This window comes from Camelus bactrianus, chromosome 5, assembly GCF_048773025.1.
Source record: "Camelus bactrianus isolate YW-2024 breed Bactrian camel chromosome 5, ASM4877302v1, whole genome shotgun sequence".
Lineage (NCBI taxonomy): Eukaryota > Metazoa > Chordata > Mammalia > Artiodactyla > Camelidae > Camelus > Camelus bactrianus.
Genome location: NC_133543.1, coordinates 17,493,480 through 17,512,046, shown reverse-complemented (window position 1 = coordinate 17,512,046; position 18,567 = coordinate 17,493,480). Strand labels below are relative to the sequence as shown.

The following is an 18,567-nucleotide window of genomic DNA, read 5'->3' as shown; positions in this document are numbered from 1 at the left end:
CATGGATGAACCTTGAGGACATTACATGAAGTGAAATAAGTCAGCCACAAAAAGACAAATACTATTTGATTCCATCTATAGGAATCCTGAGGTCCCTAGAGTAGTCAACTTCATAGGGATAGAAAGTAGAATGATGGTTGCTAGGGCCTGGGGGCAGGAGGAAATAGGGAGTTATTGAGTGGATACAGAATTTTGGTTTTGCAAGATCTATCCATCCATTGACAAGTATTGATGCTTCCTGTGGGTCAAACACTGTAGCAGGCACTTTGACATATAACATCTCAGCTGTAGGAGGGATTAAAGAAATTCACGAGTAAATGTGAGTGGCTGACAGCAGCCATCAGATATGATGCTGGACCAGATGGCATCTCCCATGTTTCAGCCTCAGGTGATCTGGGGAGAGATTCTCAAGCCTCGTCCTTTAGACAGCAGCCACTGCTCCAAAGGAAGTTCCCAGAGAAGGCTTCAGGCTGTGATGAAATGGGAGCAGAAACATCGGGGGGCCAGGAGTCTTGAGGGGCCTCAACAGCAGGGAGCTGAGCTAGCTCTGCTGAAGTTGTGGCCTCCACCTTGTCCAGGTACCCACTTGGGAGGGGTTAGCGCACAGGACCTTAGAGGGGCCCTTCCCTGACAGTTGGTGCCTAGCTGAGCTCTGGCCCATAGCAGGTGCTCAGTGTAGACTTGAGACTGTCACTGTATAGAGACAACTGAAGTCCAGAGAGGGGAGGTAACTTGTCCAAGATCACACAGCCTTGCAGCCATGGGTGGGAAGGCAGTAAAGACTGGGGTAACGCGTGTGGATTTCATTGTCAGGCACACCTGCTTTGAGGCCTGGTCTGCCTTTCGGCCTGACTGACCTACCTGTAAGTAGGGAATCACACCTGCCCTTTAGACTGTGCGGAGTGACCATTGTAAACTGCTTGGCACAGGATCTGTCGAGGTGCCAGCCTGGAGTGCTGAGGTGGGGGGTGGGTGGCAGTTTCAGTTGAGAGGCTCCTCATGGCCTCAAACCCCTCCCTGAGGCCTTCTGAGCTCAGGGCCTCTCCTACCTGTCTGAAGTGAGGGCAGGCAGGAACAGACCTGACAGGCAGAGAGCAGGAATCTGACCTCTGGCTGGCTAGCCCTTCCCATCGGGCTGGAGAGCTGAGGAGGCCCGGCCTCTGGGTCTGCAGACCTACCTGGAGAGTAAATTGCTTCCCCAGATTTATGACCCTGAGTGACACACATGGATTTGTCACCTGCACAGGTTGTGTAAGGCCTCGTATGTACACCTCGTCCCACCCCCCAGGAGTGTTACTCTAGCCAGCCCCATCCTTCTTGAGCTTTCCCAGTGGGGGCCTGGCTTCCGTGGAAGCCACCCCTGGGGGCCACACTGACCTCATTGCTGCTTTCATTTTGTTCCTGTCTACCAAATTAATTCTTGGCCATTGTAAAGAATTAAAACTCTGCAGAAAAATGTATTCCCAGAAAGGGAACTGTTCCCCACCCCCATCTCAGAGATGTGCATTTTCATGTTTTCATGGTCTTGCTTCTGGAGAAGGAACTAGGAGTTGGAGGTATGACTCTGCTGATAGTAGTTTTGCTTTCTTTCCAAAGCAGCAGTCTCCTGGCTCAGAGATCCCTGATATCCCACAGGTCACCCCACATGCCTCAGACCTCTGACCCTTTGGCTTTGCCCTGCTCTCTGGAGCAGATGCAGAGAAGAGATGGGGCTGTCCATTGAAAAAAAGAACAGCACATTAAAAAACAAAAAGTGTTGCTAATAAAAAAATCTCGGGGCGGGAGTTGGCACTTACTGGTGGGAGAGGCAGAGGGATAGAGGCTGCATGGGTGTTGGCTGAGCGCCAGTCCCAGTCCTGGGTGGCGCTGCCCCTCTCAAGCTCCTGCTGCTGTGGTTGGGATGGGGTGGCCGGAGTATGGGCTTGGGACGGGCTGAAATGCAGTCCCACAGAATCAGCCTCAAGCAGCAGGCAGGTGGCCCAGCGAACCTTGGACCATACTGGGAGGCCGCAAGGAACGCTCTGACTACACTAGGCCAAGAGCAGAACAAGTGAAGGCCAAGCTCCAGGCCTGGGTTTGACCTTGGGCTGTCCTCTAGGGTCCTCTACATGAGAGAGCAAAGAGCTGTCTTCTTAGGACAGGCCTGCCAAAGGCACTCAGCTGTGGGGAGGAGAAACTTTACTCTGCCTTTCTACGTTCTTCTGGCTGGCCCAAGAATAAAATTGAAAAAAAAAGTTTTGGAAAAAAAAATGAAATTGACATGAGACAGATTAACAGGAGACATCAAATTTAATTCTGACATATGGGGGGCTCCTTAAAAATGTGGGGCCCAAGGGTAAGTTAGGTAATTGAGGCTTACCTGCCATCTGAGAGCAGGAGAATGGGGTAAGGGTTAGGGATGTCAAAGAGAAGGGAAGGAATTTCTAGGAAGATGAAACAAACAAATGTTTCCTAAACAAATGTTTGCTGGGCCTTGCAATGACAATGGGACACAGAGGGCCTCTGTGATTAGAGCCTTGCTATTTTCCCGGTCTGCCACATCTGTCCATGTTACACTGTGGTTATCTCTGGTGATAGTTCTTCCTGGAACAGGCTCTCTATCTAAATTCTTTTAGGCAGTTAGGGGGAGGGTCATAGGTTCTCCCTGAGTCTTTTGGTAGACCTTGATTGTTTTCAGCTCAAAATAATCTGTAAGCAAAAGCAACAGATTTTGAGGTGGCAAATTTTGCTCCCCCACACCGCCAACATCACTTATCTCCTCATCCCTCTCCTTTTTCTTTTCTTTTTTTTAATTTGTGGTTTATTTATTTGGGGGGAAGGTAATTAGGTTTATTAATTTATTTTTAATGGAGGTACTGGGGATTGAACCCACGACCTCGTGCATGTTAAGTACACACTCTGCCACTGAGCTATACCCTCCCCACTCCTCATACCTCTTCTTAACTCAAGTTTTCATTTCCTCATGTCCTTTTTGTTTGCCTGTCTGTCTGTCTAGCTGCCCAGAGCTGGCTGACTCCATGGGTCATGGGCATCTGTAGGTCAGGAGAACCTCTGGGCTGGGGACCTGGCTCTGGTAGGGTGTTGCCAGCCTGCACTGGATGGGTGAGATACCCGTGTAGATGTGGTCCCTTGGGGAAGGACAGGTGGCTGAGACAGGACCCTCAGGAGCTCCAGTGCCTGAGTCACCAAGGAGGCTGAGCTGGCGTTCTGTGGCTGAGTCCAGGCCCCGGGGCGTTTGTGGCTGAGGCAGTATCCAGGGAGGACCTTGCGATGCAGTCAGGAGAGCTAGCTGGGAGAGAGGGAGGGCTAACAGGGTCTTTTCATGCTGTTGGGTGGGGCTGGCTTCCTGGGAGACTGGGGATAATATTTCATGTTGGAAAGAGCTCAACATAGAATCTAGACACTCCCATTTTATCTCATAATCAAGGGCTCTGCAGCTGTCACCCTGCGGGGGTTTTTATCTGGTTACCTGGAGGTCAGTATCGGATCTGCAGCGGTGGTTTACTGTGCAGAGTTTTGGAAGCGTGGAGCATGTGTCTCCACAAAGCTGGAAGGGGGGAACGTGAGCTGGCATGTGCTGGGGTTTAGTGATCATGATGAAGACTTACTAACGACAAGACAGACTTGACTTCATTTCTGGGAGATAACTCTTTGTAAGCTATGATGGCAGAAGGATAAGTCCAGCTAATTCAACAGTTCAAAATAGAAAGGAATCATCTTTTAAAATGTGTTTCCTAAGTTGATTGATTTCTTTTGGAAGATGAAAGCTTATCCTCTAGCTAATTACGCAGCCTCTGCCTTTCCAGCAGAACAACTCCCAGGAACATCTGCTTAGTTCCTGCTGCCTGGCTGGGGCTGCAGAGACCACGTAGAAAGATGGTAATGGAGAAAGAGAAGCTCTCAATAAAACACTTAGCAAAAAGTGTTAGAAACCCCCTGGTAAGTCTTTTTCAGTGGCAATAACTAAATCGAGCGCCAAAGTCAAGATTTTGAATATGTTTGGGAATAAGTGTGTGCCAGGGGCTTCTCCTGGTAGCTGCCAGCAAAAGGCTGCAAGGAAAGGAAGGAGGAGGATTGTGAAAATGTATTGCCCTTCACTGGTGCCTTGGGTGAGAACTCAGGAGTCTGAGGCTTTTCTCAGGGAGGGATAAGTCATTCCATCCTAGTAGTGTGAATTAGAGACCTCGGGTCCTCCGTTACATACTTTCACTGGCCTAAGACTTCAGGTTTTGATCAACTAGATGATGCAAATGCCCAGGAAGGAAGTGGGTACCCACTGAACTGTCTTTAGGCCTAAGTGAATGAGCCCATGAGACCTGTTCCTAAGAGTAGGATGAAGTAGCAGGAAGCGCTGGACTGTGAGGGCTGGAGAAACAGAGTAGAAAGATGACTGGTTCTGAGTCATCTAGTCTTGCTGTTTACAGAGGATTCTTCTCATAACTGTTGGTAGCAAGAATGGCTTTTTCCCGTCTATAGATCAGCCACCCCCCCACCCCACTTTTCTAATCGAGATGGTCATCAAGTATCACATGCCCACTGGGATGTCAGAGCTTGTCAGACTCGTTCTAATAATGCCATCTATTTATGCACTACTGCCAGCTCTTGGGAACATGTCTCTTAGGCTGGCTGATGTTCTAGGAAATTGGCCAGCTGTCCTCTCCAAACCATCCCCCATTCTGCCTGGCTTTTGAGCATCCATCTCCCTGGGGTAAAAGCACGTCTGGGGGTCCTGACTTCCCACCTTGCCTCTGCTTCCTCTGGAATTTGGCAGGAGGACCTTCTGTTTAGTCTTCAGTGCTCTCACTCCCCTCCTTCCGCAGTCTCCCCAGGTCTCCTGTTAACTGAGGGCAGATTACCCTTCCAGCCTCTGGCTCTGTAGATCCCACTTTGCTTGGACCCCAGAACAGCCTTCTCACCTCCATTCCTGCATCTGCCCCTAACAGCCTATTCTCTACACAATAGCTGGAGTGGTCCTTTTAAAACCTGAAGCAAAGCATGTCACCCTCCTGGCTTGAACCTCCTCGGTAGTTTCCTGTCACATTTGGAATGATTCCAGTTTCCTTATCATAACCTAGAAGGCCCTTATATAATTTCGCTCCCACCTCCCTCCACCCTCGTGTGGTCTCACTTTCCCCCGTTCACGGCCCTCTGTCCAAGCCTCCTGTCTATTCTCAAGAGGACGAAGCTTTCTTCTGCCTTAGGAGTTTGTACAGCTTGTTCCACTGCTCGATATATTTTCTCCTTCCCCTACCTCCTAGCTTTTTCCACAATTGGTTCCTTTTCACCCTTCAGGTCCTAGCTTAAATGTCACCTTCTAAGAGAGATCTTTTTTGACCACTCAGTCAAAAGTAATTTGTAATGACACACAATTTGTAATTAGCTTGTTTGCTGGTTCTCATGTCTGAGTTGTCCACCACTGTATCCCCAGCTAGGTACACTTTAGGGCCTGGTAGCAGTCAGAGCAGGCTAAGATCTACAGCGATAACAAACAACTTCTTAATCTTAATGCCTTCAAACCACAAAGGGTTATTTCTCAGTCATGCTAAGTGTCTATCACAGGTTGGCAGGTGGGATGTGCTTGTTGCAGGGTCCCAGGCTTGGGATGCAGCCACACTCCCAAACATTCCCAGTGGCCTTAGCATAGAGATGAGAGCTTGGGAAGGCCCCACATTGACAAATAAGTTCTCCAGCCCCCAAATGACTTGTGTGTCACTTCTGCTTCTGAGTCACTGGGGAGGGCTAGTTACATCACCCCACTCAACCACAGGGAGCTAGGAAGGGCAAGCCTACCCAGTGGCCAGGGAAGAGAAATGGAAATGTTTGTCACACAGCACTGAAGACTCACACAATACTCAGTAAATAATTTTGAATGAAGGAACACCTAGATTGTTCTTTCTACAGCTGCAGTGGGTTAGAGTGACCTTACAGGTCCTGCTGGGGATCTTGTGTTCCTCTGCAGGGCATCAGAGTTCCCTCAGGAGAAGCTCCGCAGACAAGGGTATCCCCTGAGACCCGACAGGAGTAGACACCGAGGCTCTGTGGTCGGTCACCTCCCAGTGTTCATCCCCTGGGGGGACCTGTTCCTGGGCTGTGTCCTCTGTGAGACAGCTTTTCCAAAAGGGTCCTACCATTCCCCTCTGAATCTATCACACTTAACAGGAATGAATAGATGCTCCTATGGTGGAGCCCCAGTGGAATTCCTCAGAGGACTAGGGGCTGAGGTAGGTGGGTAGGTGGTTGGGTGGGGGATGGGAGACAGAATAAGTGCAGTGTTTCTCGAAAAGCCCAGTACATCCTGCATAACATTCCATCACTAGTCATAGGGATGGCAGTTAACACACTCCAGGAAAGGCAAGAGAACCGTCTGTGACTGCTGTGGGATCTGGAGGTGTAGGGACAGGAAAATGCTGGTGGCCATCCTGATCCTGTTCCCTGGGTGAATCATTTCACATGCGCAGGCTGCAGCAAGCCGCTCTCCTGCCTAAACTTGCATGTAATAAAATGGCATCACCACAGCAGGTCCTTTCTACCAGGCTGCAAGCATTGGTTGCACTACAGTGGTGTCACACACACCCAGCCACAGTGAGCCTTGAGAGAAAATGCTGTCCCTATGTCGTTATAAGATGCTTGAGTGTACATTTTGGCCTCTGGTGGCAATCACAATTTAAGCTAACATTTGTTGAGCCCTCATCAAGTTCCTAGCACTGTACTGAGAACTTTACATACAGTCTCATTTAAATCTTCACACTTGCAGAGTTCCAGTACTACTATTGGGCAACTGGAGAAACTGAGGCCCACAGAGATCAAGTACCTTCCTAATTAAGTAACTGCTAGTTCTATGCTAAAGCCCTCCTTTGTACCAATGTTTCCTGATTCCAAACCTGTGCACTTAATCATTATTCCATAGGAAAAAGTTCGTCTGATTCCCTTTCTAAGTTATGAATACTTGAGAGTTTCTTTTTTTTGAGAAGCCTCCTACCCTTTCTCCCTTTTAGTACCTGGAGTTTCTGTCATATAATTAGCATGCAATATAAGCCCTTAATGAGTATGAGAAGGGTAAAACAGATACTTAAGCTAGCAGACTAACACTAAGATATTCTGGTGACATGTTTTTTGTTGTCTGTTACTTAAGACTAAAGTAAAGCGTGTGTGCTTTTTGATACAGTTCTTGGGAGAGGGCCTAGATCTGTTAGTTGCTTATACATAACAATTTAATCAAGGCACAAAGCCTCTCATACAATACACACAGCCCCCTGATGTATAATTATCAACAAGGAAAGAATTGATTACATGGTGCTAGCTGCTGTGGATATGAAATTGAACAAGAGATAGTTTCCATCCCTAGGGATTATAGAGGCAGGCATTTAAACTATTAATTGCAATACCGTGTGACATGCCATGAGGTTTTGGTAGGGATCAGTGGGGCCATAAATCCTGCGGAGGCCAAGTAGAGTGGGAGTAGAATTCAGTTCTAGAAAGGGGTGATTCGGAAAATCAACCCAAATCCTATTTGGATAGAAGTGACACGTTCCCGGGCTTTGAAGGACCATGATGGGGACAGATTGTGGGTAAAAAAAACCTGTTGGCCATTAGCTTGCCCACTGTACTTCCTTCATCAAGGCTACTCTGGTATTAGGATTCTGGCCCTTGTAAGTGACCTGGGCCAAGTTATGGCTAGGCACTGGTAACTTCATTACTGCTAAAGGGATGTCATTAGCCATGCAAGTCGTGGCAGCAGGCGGAGGTGCCACCTAGGGAGCCCCTGGCTGGCGTCCCGACAGCCGCCTGGACGCTTCCACACCCGCGTGCCACATCGTAATTTTCTTTGGTTTCTTTGTATCAGGTCTGTCCTTCCCTTTTGCTTTCCATGACTTTGGCCTCGCCCTGACCTAAATCCACCAGGGGAGCACCCGCCGCACGCCCACGCTCAGAGTGCCCAGACTAGCTCTGTATTCCTTCACTGCAGCAGCGGTCACGTGGAGCCCGTCTGCCGCGGAAAGAAAGAAATGAGGGTGGGTGGGGCAGGCTTGCCGAGCCCGCCCCTCCCTTCTGAGGCGGCTTCTTATTGGCGAAGCCTCCTTTCCAACCGCCCAAGGCTTGGAAGCTCCGCTTCTGATTGGCTAATAGGCTTTCGACAGGCACGGCCTTGAGGGGGCGGGTGGGAGCTGAAGGGAGAGCGCGCGCTCGAGAGGCGGGGTTGCCTAGGCGACGCCGGGGGCGCGCTCGGAGGGTGGGGAAGCGAGCCCCGGCCGTTCAATGACAAATCGGCTGGGGACGGCTGGGGTCCGGCCCCGGGAGGAGGCGAAGGAGAGGGCGGGGCGGGTTTAAGAGTGGTGGGCCGGTGCTGACGTCCGAGGCGGCGCGGGACAAGCCCAGGTAAGGGTGCTCGCGCCCTGGCGGGGCCACCTCCGGGCGAGGTGGGGCACGAGCTGGGGAAGTAGGGTGCGCCGCCCTGGGCTGGGTGGCCTCCTGCCCCCGCGCTCCGCACTCGGCTATGGCCGGCGTCCGGACACGTCGCGCCCGGAGGGTGACCTGGGGGCAGAGGCCCCGGGAGGTCCTCTGGAGGAAGCCTCCGGGTCTCCCAGACCGGCTTGGGGCTGAGGAAATGGGGGCGGTGCCCCAGCCTCTCCCTTTTCGCTGCTTCTTCCCTTTTCCCACAAATGGCTTCTGCTTGCACTTTCTGCCCTTTTGGGCCTCCAGCTGGGGCTGGTCCACTTCCTCAGTCCCTTAGCTGCCGCTGTGGTCAGCGTAAGAGCTGTAAATGTTGCAAAAAGTTATTAGTAACTTAAGAACTGGGACTGAACTGAGGCTGTGTTTCAAAAGTTGGACTGTTTGTTTGTTTGGTTTTGGTCCTGCTTGGAAGTGAGCATAAAGTTGTCCTCCCCCACCCTCCGCCCGGCTCCTTAGTTCCTTTCTGATATGGGCTGAGACTGAATGTGGCTTCTAATAGGAAGCACATGGGTTTGAGTGTTTGCCTGCACCAGGCTTGGACTCCTCTCTTGCCCTCTTTTAGGTGTATAAGGTTATCCGTGGTTGGTTCAGAACTGCTAGTGGCAGAGAGAGAGCTGCACCCAGGCTGCTTGATTGAGCAGTGTCCTTTCTGTGCTAATTTTCAGGTGAATGCTGGAAATGTTGGAACTTTGATGTTATCAGGTGAAACTTCTGGACAGAAGTTCTTGTGTTTGGTGTTTCGAATGGCCAGTGGAAGAGACTTGACTGTTCATTTGAGTTATCTGTGACTTGATTTCAACCCTTATAGAACAGTGAACTTTCTGCTTTGTTCTAGTTTCCTAATCTCATTTTTTTTTTTTTTTTTTTTGGTTAGGTTCTGAGAATGGATAGTGGGCACTGATAATCAGAGAGTATAGCATATCTTTTAGATGTGTAAATGACCCTTGTTCTAAGCAGAGCAACAAGGTTCTTGGATGTCAAAGCTCGAAATAGATTAAGGCAACGTTCCTTAAACCTGGAACCATATAATTAGAATATCAAATTTCTCAGATATGGTGTGACTGTGAAAGGTAGCCTTGAATTATTGGAAAGAACACGAGGGCGAGGTGTGAAGACCTAGGTTCTGAAACTTTATTAGTGGTGTGATCTTGAGCATGGCGTTTCACCTCTCTGTGCTGCAGAGTTCACAGTGGGAAAAAGGTGATAATAGTTACCCTACTTATTAGGATGAAAGGAAATAAGGAATGTTTGGGGTGTTCTTTGTGGTAGTAGGGGTGAGATGGTGGTAGGCGTGAGAATAAGGCCAGGGATACACGTCCCTTGTGTGTGGTTTTAGTTGCGACAGCTAGTCTATTTCTTTTGACCACATCTGGGTCTTTCTTTCCTTTTCTAGTCACGTTATTATTTCCCATTGGAAACAGTGGGTATTCTTATCTGAGATGTCAGCAAGGTTTCTCTAAGCCCATGGGGTAGAATCTTTCCCAGGATTTTGTGTGGAAAAAAGTGGGGGGGGGGGATAAGTTATTAAATATCTTTTGGGAATATGGGACCTGGACACATAAAGATAGGAAATTAAGAATTAGAACTGTAAATGGGGTCTAAATGGGTCTTGGTAGAAGGTGAAAAAGTGTAAAAGTTCTAATTTCTTGCCTTAATTCTTCAAAGTTCCTGTCTTGGCTGAAGATGCCTTGAGATTCTGGAAGTTTGCAAACCAGAGAGTTGAGATAATTCTTTGTGCCACATCACCCAATCCCACAATACCTCTCTGCATTCAGTTATCAAATTTACGGACCTTAGAAACATAATTGGAGACCTTTCCTGAAAACTAAATTTGGAGACAATGTAATAACCTAGAACTGCCGCTCTGGGAGAGATGGAGGTGAACTCTCCTCAAACTTCAGTGTAACTGGTCTCGAGAGGATATGCAAGAGTCCCACTTTTCGTTGGCTCCAATTCCAGATTTTCCTTGACTTACTATGAGGTTATGTCCTGCTAAGCCCATCATAGGTTGAAAATATCCTAAGTCAAAAATACATTTAATACACCTAACCTACTGAACCTCATACCTTAGCCTAGCCCACCTTAAACATGCCCAGAACACTTATAGTAGCCTCCAGTTGGACAAAATCATCTAACACAAAGCTAGTTTTATAATAAAGTGTTGAATGGCTCATGTAATGTATTGAATACTGGACTCAGAGTGAAGAACAGGATGGCAGTATGGCCATGGGATGGGCGTGTATCAGCTGTTTATCCTCATGATCCCCTGGCTAACTGGGAGCTGCGGCTCGCAACAGAGTATCTACTGCTTATTGCTAACCCGGGAAAATATCAAAATTCAAAATTGGAAGCATGGTTTCTATGGAGCATGTATCGCTTTTGCACCATCATAAAGTCCAAAGATCCTAAGTCGAATTGTTAAGTTGGGGGCAGTCTGTGCTTCTAAACAAACAGCCCCTTGGATTTTTTTTTTTATTTTAAGTGAATGCATGTTGCTGAGAAGTCTGAATGAGAGAGAGCTGACCGAGTACCAGAGAAGATGGAACTCTTCCCTCATCATGCGGAGGGGGCTGGGGTGGGTAAGGAGGCCGAGGGAAACTAATATTTACTGAGCATCAGCTGTCTGCTTGGCACAGACCCACTGATCTCACCAATACCAGATGAATATCTGGCCTTGGACGTTTGAATGTGAGCTGTCTCCTGAGTTGCAGACAAATCTTTGGGGAGTTTTTGCCGTTTTAAAAAATGGAACTCTAAATGTAGAAAAAAAGGTGCTATTAATTGATCGTTGCTAATATATTGTTGTCTTTGTTGCTTTTGTCCGTGCTTTGTGGGCAATTTATATAGATACATTTTAGACCCACTAGATTGGGAATTGACATACAAAATACTAAGTTAGGTCTGATCCAAATTAAAATATTCCAAGCTATGTAATTTTGCTTAATATATGGCATGAGTTGAAGGAAAATAGTGGTTTGGGCCTGTGTGGCTGACTCCCTCTAAAGTTTGTTGGTCTTTTGAACGATGTTTCTACTTCTGGGTAATAAATTACCCCAAACTTAAAGCAACAGACATTTATAATCACCCAGTTTCTGAAGTTCAGGAATCTGGGAGCTGCTTGGCTGGGTGCTTCAGGTTCAGGTCTGGTCATCTGAAGGCTTGACTGAGGTCGGAGAATTAGCTTCCAAGATAGCTTATCTCGTGGCTATTGGCTGCAGGCCTGAGTTCCTCAGCAGGTGGGCCTCTCTGTAGGACTCTTCCCAACACATTCTCAGGGCAAGTAATGTGAGAGGGAGAGAGAGCGAGAAAGACGATGATCAAGACAGAAACTGCCCTGTCTTGGTATGTAATCTTGGACGTGATGTACAGCCCATAGACCACCCCGGTACAATGTGGGAGTGGACTACACTGGGGAGGCTTGGGGACCATTGGCATTCTTGGAGGCTCACTACCACAATTTCTTGTTTAAGGTTTTGTTTCATGTGCATACTGAAGTATGTGCTATAGGGGATTAAAATACAGCTGGAGTCTTTCCTATTCTAGAAACTTTTTAGTATTATACTTGAAACTTTATGTTCTTTCTTTTGGTCCTTCCTTCTCATATGCTAGAATTAAATTAGACAAATATGCAGTAGCTTTGGAAATTAGAAATTAAAACCTCACTGGTCCCTAAACCAAATGGAACAGCTTAGTTTTTTTTTTTTTTAACCCTAAAACAAACTGGTAAAAAAAATTGTTGCCAAAATGATCTCTGTGATGAACAGCTTAAAATTAGTCATTAATCATCTGTGTATTTTTAAAAGTAAAACCCACTGGGAAAGTAGCTGAAAAAATCTTGGAGAACATAGATCCTATACCCTTCCACCAGTTACCTTTAATCTTTGGACAATATTTATTTGCTTAGCAATTCTTCATTTCAGTTTTGAAACTCTAATACAGTTTAATTATCCACCTGGACAGAGGGGCCTTATTCTTTTAGCTTCTGGATGAAATCTTTCTGAAGTGTCTGTACATGGAGAGAAGAATTTAGGAATCCTGAGCCTGAAGCCTGATTAAATGACCTCTAGGTTTCTTTCCATCTCTACAAAATTCTATGATTCTGGTATTTTTCACATAAGAAATGTCCTGTGACTCAAGCATATTGATAATAAGAGGCTTCATAAATCATGTTAAATTGTAACTTTAGAAAATGAAGTCTTCTGAGAATTGCTTTTGTTCATTCCAACCCAGTTGAAGGTTGGAGTCACCATCAGGCAGTCTGGGAAAGTCAGCACAATTTACCTTTCCTTTCTTCCTATTTTTGGCCCTTTTCCCACTCCCTGCCCTAATTTATGAGCTAGTATCTTTGTTTTCTTTTATCCTACCTCTCCCATCAACCCCCTCCTTCCTTCCACCCCCTACCCCCTACCAGTAAAAACAGGAAAAGATTGGTGGCCAGTCAGTTATTGTGGATCAGCTGATCCTGTTATTAGAAACGGATTTTAGCCAATGTGGTACCTCTACTCACACTTGCATATTAAGCCTTTTTACATTTTTTATTTTATTTTAAAAAATTAATTAATTATTTTTTAATTGAAGTACGATCAGTTACAATGTGTCAGTTTCTGGTGTACAGCACAATGTCCCAGTCATTCATATACATACATACACTCAATTCCATTAAGCCTTTTTAAAATCTCGAATTATTTGTGTTCATTCAGTAAGATCTGCCATTTTTTTAACTTCTAAGAAATCTACACCCAATTCCAATGTGGGTTATGTGTGTGGGGCTACACTACCAAGAAATTCTCTGACACCAGCTGGGTGTCGTACAATTCAACTTAGTTTTGAAACTGCCTACCCGGAGGTGGCATCAGATTCCACAGGTTAAGGGCTCAGTCCCAAAAGACTACCCTCCGCGTCAGATGCCAGTCACAAGCCCAGGTTTTAGCCTGTACTTCTGACCAAGTAGCCGTAAGCCAGAGGTTCTCACAACCCCTTGCTTGGGTTGGGTTAATTTGCTAGTGCAGCTCACAGGACTCAGGAAACCCATTTAATCACTAGATGACCACTTTATTCCAAAGGATATGAATCAACAGCTAGGTGAAGAGATACACAGGGCGAGGTCCCCAACAAAGGGGCTTCTGTTCTCGTGGAGTTTGGGGCCCCCCGTGCTGGCACATGGAAGCGTTCTGGTTCTCCAACCTGGAAGCTCTCCAAACTGCCTTCTTTTTGGTTTTTATGGAGGCCTCATTACATAAGCATGCATGATTACATCATTGGCCATTGGTGACTGATTCAACCTCCAGCCCCTCTCTCCTTCCCAGAAATCAGGGTGGGGCTGAAAGTTCCAACCCGCTTTTCAAGAATGGTTTCCCTGGGGTCCTTAGGTGTTTTCCAAAAGTCACCTCCTTGGCCTTACCCAGATGTGGGGGAAAGGGGCTTGTGGTGGAAACAAGACACCCACTTCATCTTTATGGCTCTGAATTGGTTTCAGGAACTGAGGACAAGAGACCAGATATAACAGAAGACACTTCCCTTGCTCTTATCATTCAGGAAATTCCAAGGGTTTGGGGAGCTGTGAGTCAGAAACTCACATGCTGTGGACGAAGACCGAATGCCTACAAAAACTAAAATTAGGTTGTTGGAATGACCGAATACATGTTTCTTAGAAATTACAGTATCATGACCTCCTAAGTAGTTTTAAAATCTAGCCACTCTCCCCATGGCCACTGTCATTCCCTTCGGCCTGGCTTGCTGCACCTGCCACGTCTGCTCTTGGCCCTTCTGTTTTTCCCCAAAAAGATCTTTTGAACACACACTTCTAATAACACCACCATTCGCTGGTAACCCTTCAAAGGCTTCCCAGTGTCTCAGCAGAAGGTTGAAAATCCCTAAACTACAGGACCTGCCGGTCTTAAATGATCTGGCCCTTATCTTCCGCTCCAGTTTCATCTCCTACCAGACTCCGCCTCCTCCTTTCTGCTCCAGGCAGCCACCGGGGTCTTTCTTCAGTTTCTTGACTGGACCTCTTTGCTTCAGGTGTTCCGGAAAGCAAAGAGGAGAAGGCAGAAGAGAGCAGAGAATGTTCTGAAAGTCATCCCAGGTAGCAAAGCCCTTGGCGTATTCAGGGAACCGAAAGAAGGCAGAGCTGGCTGGGGAGGGTGGGTGCAGGGTCTCGTGGGCCCTGGTGAGGAGAGGTTTTGGATATCATTCCTGGTGAGCCATTCAAGGGCTGTGAACACACTAATTTGGAGGGGCTTTTGTGTATAGTAGGGTCTGTGTGGAGAATAGATCGAAGAGGGGCTGGAGAGGCAGTGAGAGGCCAGCTAGGAGATTGTGGCTGTTCAGTGGTTGGTGGCAGGTACCAGGGTGTGACAGAGGAGGTGGAAGAAGCGGGAGCCTTTGAAATGGGATTAGAAGGCGGAATCAGTAGAATTGGTCATGAATGGAGTTGGGGGAGAGGCCAGGAGAATCAAAGATGACCCCCAGCGTTTTAGCCTTAGTGATGACTTGGGTACGACTAGGTACTTTACTGACTGCTAGAAGGAGAATCGTGGAGAAGGAGCAGGTTTTAAGGGGGAGGAATCCAGAGTTCTATTTCTGGAATGTTAAGCTTGAGATTCTTGCGAGACACCCAAGCAGGGAGAGGTGGCGGTGAGGTGGAGGGAAGCAAATGAGTCTCGAGATCAGGGGAGTGCTCTGGGCTGGGTCCTAAGAGTTTGGGAGGTGCAGATAAAGCTGCTGAAATGGATGAGATCACCAAGGGGGAGAGTGGAGAGGAGAGCAGGGGGAGGACTGAGCTCCAAGGGGTACTGACACTTAGAAACAGCTAGAGGAGGAAGACCTGGCAGAGAAACAGCAGGCACTTTGGGAGGATGTGGGGTTGCAGAGTCCAGGAGCGACGGTGTCTGGAGGGAGATGCCATGAGGGCATCTTTGATTAGCCCACTAGGGGCCTTCCTCTTTCCAGGCCCAGTTTTATCACAGTTGCTACATGCTCGTTTTCAAAACAGTCAGAGAGGAGAAGGCAGAATTGTTTTTGTTTTTTTGGAGAGGGGGTGTTAATTAGATTTATTTGTTTGTTTATTTATTTATGTAATGGAGGTATGGGAAATTGAACCCTGGACCGTATGCATGCTGAGCACACACTCTACCTCTGAGTTATACTCTCCCCTTAGAAGGCAAAGTTTTTATTGGAGTTTGCAGCATGGAGTTTATTGGTAACCTTGACAAGACCATCCTTCTTGAAGTTATGCTGGGGGAGGATGTCAGATTAGAACCAGTTTCACAAATGATGTAGTGAGAGGAGGAAACCCATTGCCTTGCTGTTCAGAGTTGGGGCTGTGGGCCAGGAGCATCGTCTGGGAGTGGGTAGGCAGGACAGAATCTTGGGCTGCATCCTGACCTGCTGAATCAGAAGATGCATTTCAACAAGATTCCCAGCTAACTTGTTGGAGAGGCATTGGTACAGGTAATCAGCTACAGAGAAATTGTGTCACTAGCTAGAGGGACACAGGGATCAAAGAGGTATATAGGTTTAGGATGGAGATTAAACAGAATGTGTCTGTATGCCGTTGGGGATGATCCCCCAGAGGGTTAAAGACTGATTAATGATGCAGGAAGAAGTGGATAGTGGCAGGAATGCCGTTCTTCGTTCTGCAACTGGAGGGGTCCATAGCTTGTGTGGAGGGTTGGCCTTTGCTGAAGGATAGAGGAGCTGGAGGCCACATGGAGGAGGAGATGGGCATGGATGCTGGGGAAAGGGGGTTTGTTTGTAGATTTGGTGGAGGATCAACGGGGAAGTTGCGCTTGATGGCTTCTGTCTGGGGAAAATGAGGTAAGGCTATTGGTCACAGTGAGCACAGGGAGGGCGTAGGGGAGAATCACAGTAACATTTCTAGGAAGTGTAGCATGAATGCCCATTCCTGGTTTATGACCCTAAACACATTTACCGTGAAGTTTTGCAAAGCTGGTTGCATGATTTTCTTTCCCGCTCCAGCAACATTTGCTTGCCAGGTGCAGGTGCTGAAAAGAATCGTGAAAGAAACAAGGGAGGAGACCGTCTTTGCACGATGGTTTTTTTTTTTTTTTTTTTTTGGCTTTACTTTTATGATACCGGGCTTTGGGATCCAAGCTAGGGAAGGAGGGAAGTGGAGCGCAGAAGGAGTTGATGCCACAGGAGAAGATGATGGAGGCCAATGTTTTCAGATGTCAAGAAGCAGAGCATTGCAGTGGGTGGGATTTGAGCAAGTGAACTAGAAGGTTGGAGGCAGGAGCCCTTTCTGATGATGATGGAGTTCAGGGAACTACCACCGCAGTGTTAGGGAGAAGGAAAAAGCTTTTAGAGAAGGGACATTTAAGGACTTGAGAGGCCAGTCTCTGGGGTGGTTCATCCATAGGAACATAGAAGTCACTGGGAAGGGTGATGGGAGTTGGGGTAGAAAGGAGGCCTGGAAACCAGAAGCAAATACTGTCAGTAAATGATGGAGGTGATGAGGAAGTCCTGAGATGTAGCAAGAGATGGGGACTGGGGATGACCTGGGCCTTAAAGACACATGGCTTTTGCAAGAGGAGGGAGGAGATTATTGGACTGAGGGGAGTAATGAACTGGACGCACAGCGGGGAGGGAGAAGGGATACTTAGCTCCCCTGGCCCTGACGCACATGGTGGGAGAGGAAGGACAACATCCCATTAAGATGTGGTGTCCCCAGGGCACATCCAAGTGTCAGGGAAAGCCAGAAGGTCGGGGAACACTCTTAGAAGTGGTGGAGGGTTTTGAAGGTTTGGCTGGTGTTCCTGGGGCTCAATCCCACCCGGGTGGGGTGGGATTAGTCACTTCAGGGGATGGATGCTGTTCTGTCGGGATGCTGTTCTGTCGTACTGATGAAGGAAGAATGGGGGTGCCTGCACTTCCGGTAGAGGGGTGCTCAGCAATGTGCTGCCCTTTGAGAGAAGGGTGGACCCCATCCTAGCATTGTGTTTCCCAAAGCTTGGCTGGGTAGATGGCAGCTTCCCGACGCTGGTTCCCTAAAGCTTCATACATGGGCACAGCCTGGAAGAGAAAGATTGTTTCTGCTGGAGAAATTTCAGGAGCTGCTGGAGGGGATTTCTGGCGGGTCCTGAAGTGCCCGTTGGGAATGCTTCTGACCACGAATGATGTTGTATGTTTGGGTGACAGAGAAGAAGGAAGGGACTGAAGGACCTCAATCTGTTCACGCCTGGCTCCTAGGCTTGTTTCCATACCGGAAATGTTCTCCGAGACTCAGAGCCTTGAGTGCACGTTTCCCCATTAGTTCCTCCCCAGTTATGGCATAAGGGAGGCGGGGCAGGTGTGGTCCCTGTTCTTCTGGCCGAGGGAATGGAGTGACTTGTCACGTAGTGAGTGAGGCGCTGAGCAAGGGCCGGAGCCAGCCTCTTCCTTTCTGGTGTGGTGCCCTGGGCAGGTGTCGCCTTGGCTGGCAGGGGACTGAGTCTGAGCAAAGAAACCTCCCTCGCCTTATCTCTTCCTTCTTTAAGGCCTGGCAGCCTGCCCTGCCTTGGCTTCTTGGCTAATTTCTTTCTCAAGACTTTCTAGAATATGAGAGTGATATTCAAAAAGCAAAGTGCTTACCCACAGCCAGGTGTTTTCTCATTTCTTCACAGTAACCCTGAGGATACAGATACCCTGTGTATTTTATAGATCAGACTGAGGCTGAGAAAAGCAGCTTAACCAAGGTGATTGGCTTCCTCATGGCAGACTCCGCACCTCAAGGGGAGCAGTTTTTCCTCCTGAACCACACTGTAGTTGGTATAGAGCTACTTTTAAAAAATTGTGGTAAAATAGGCATAATGTGAAATATACCATTTTGACCATTTTAAGTGTATAGCTCAGTGGCATTAAGTTACATTCACATTGCTGTACAGTCATCACCACTATTCCGTCTCCTAAACATTTTTCATCATCCCACTCTGAAACTCTGTGCCCATTCAACTCCGGCCCCCCATCTTGCCTGTCCCCATCCCCTGGCAACCGCTGTTCTACTTTTCATCTCTGTGAATTTGACTATTCCAGGTACCACATATAAGTGGAATCATAAAGGATTTGTCCTTTTGTGTCTGGCTTATTTCACTTAGCCTCATGTCTTCACGGTTCATG

General features: G+C 47.7%; 1 protein-coding gene across 3 annotated transcripts in view; it reads left to right on the top strand.

The window, feature by feature from the left end:
* RALB (RAS like proto-oncogene B) overlaps window positions 1-18,567 on the top strand; it is a 65,172-nt gene that overhangs the window by 15,381 nt on the left and 31,224 nt on the right. Inside the window, exon 1 of one of the 3 annotated variants that reach the window (XM_010954724.3) lies at window positions 8,220-8,376. The exons of the other annotated variants lie outside the window; for them this stretch is intronic. The gene's annotated coding sequence lies outside the window, so the exon portion shown is untranslated. Of the gene's footprint in view, window positions 1-8,219; window positions 8,377-18,567 lie in introns of those variants that run through there. 3 annotated transcript variants of the gene reach the window in all.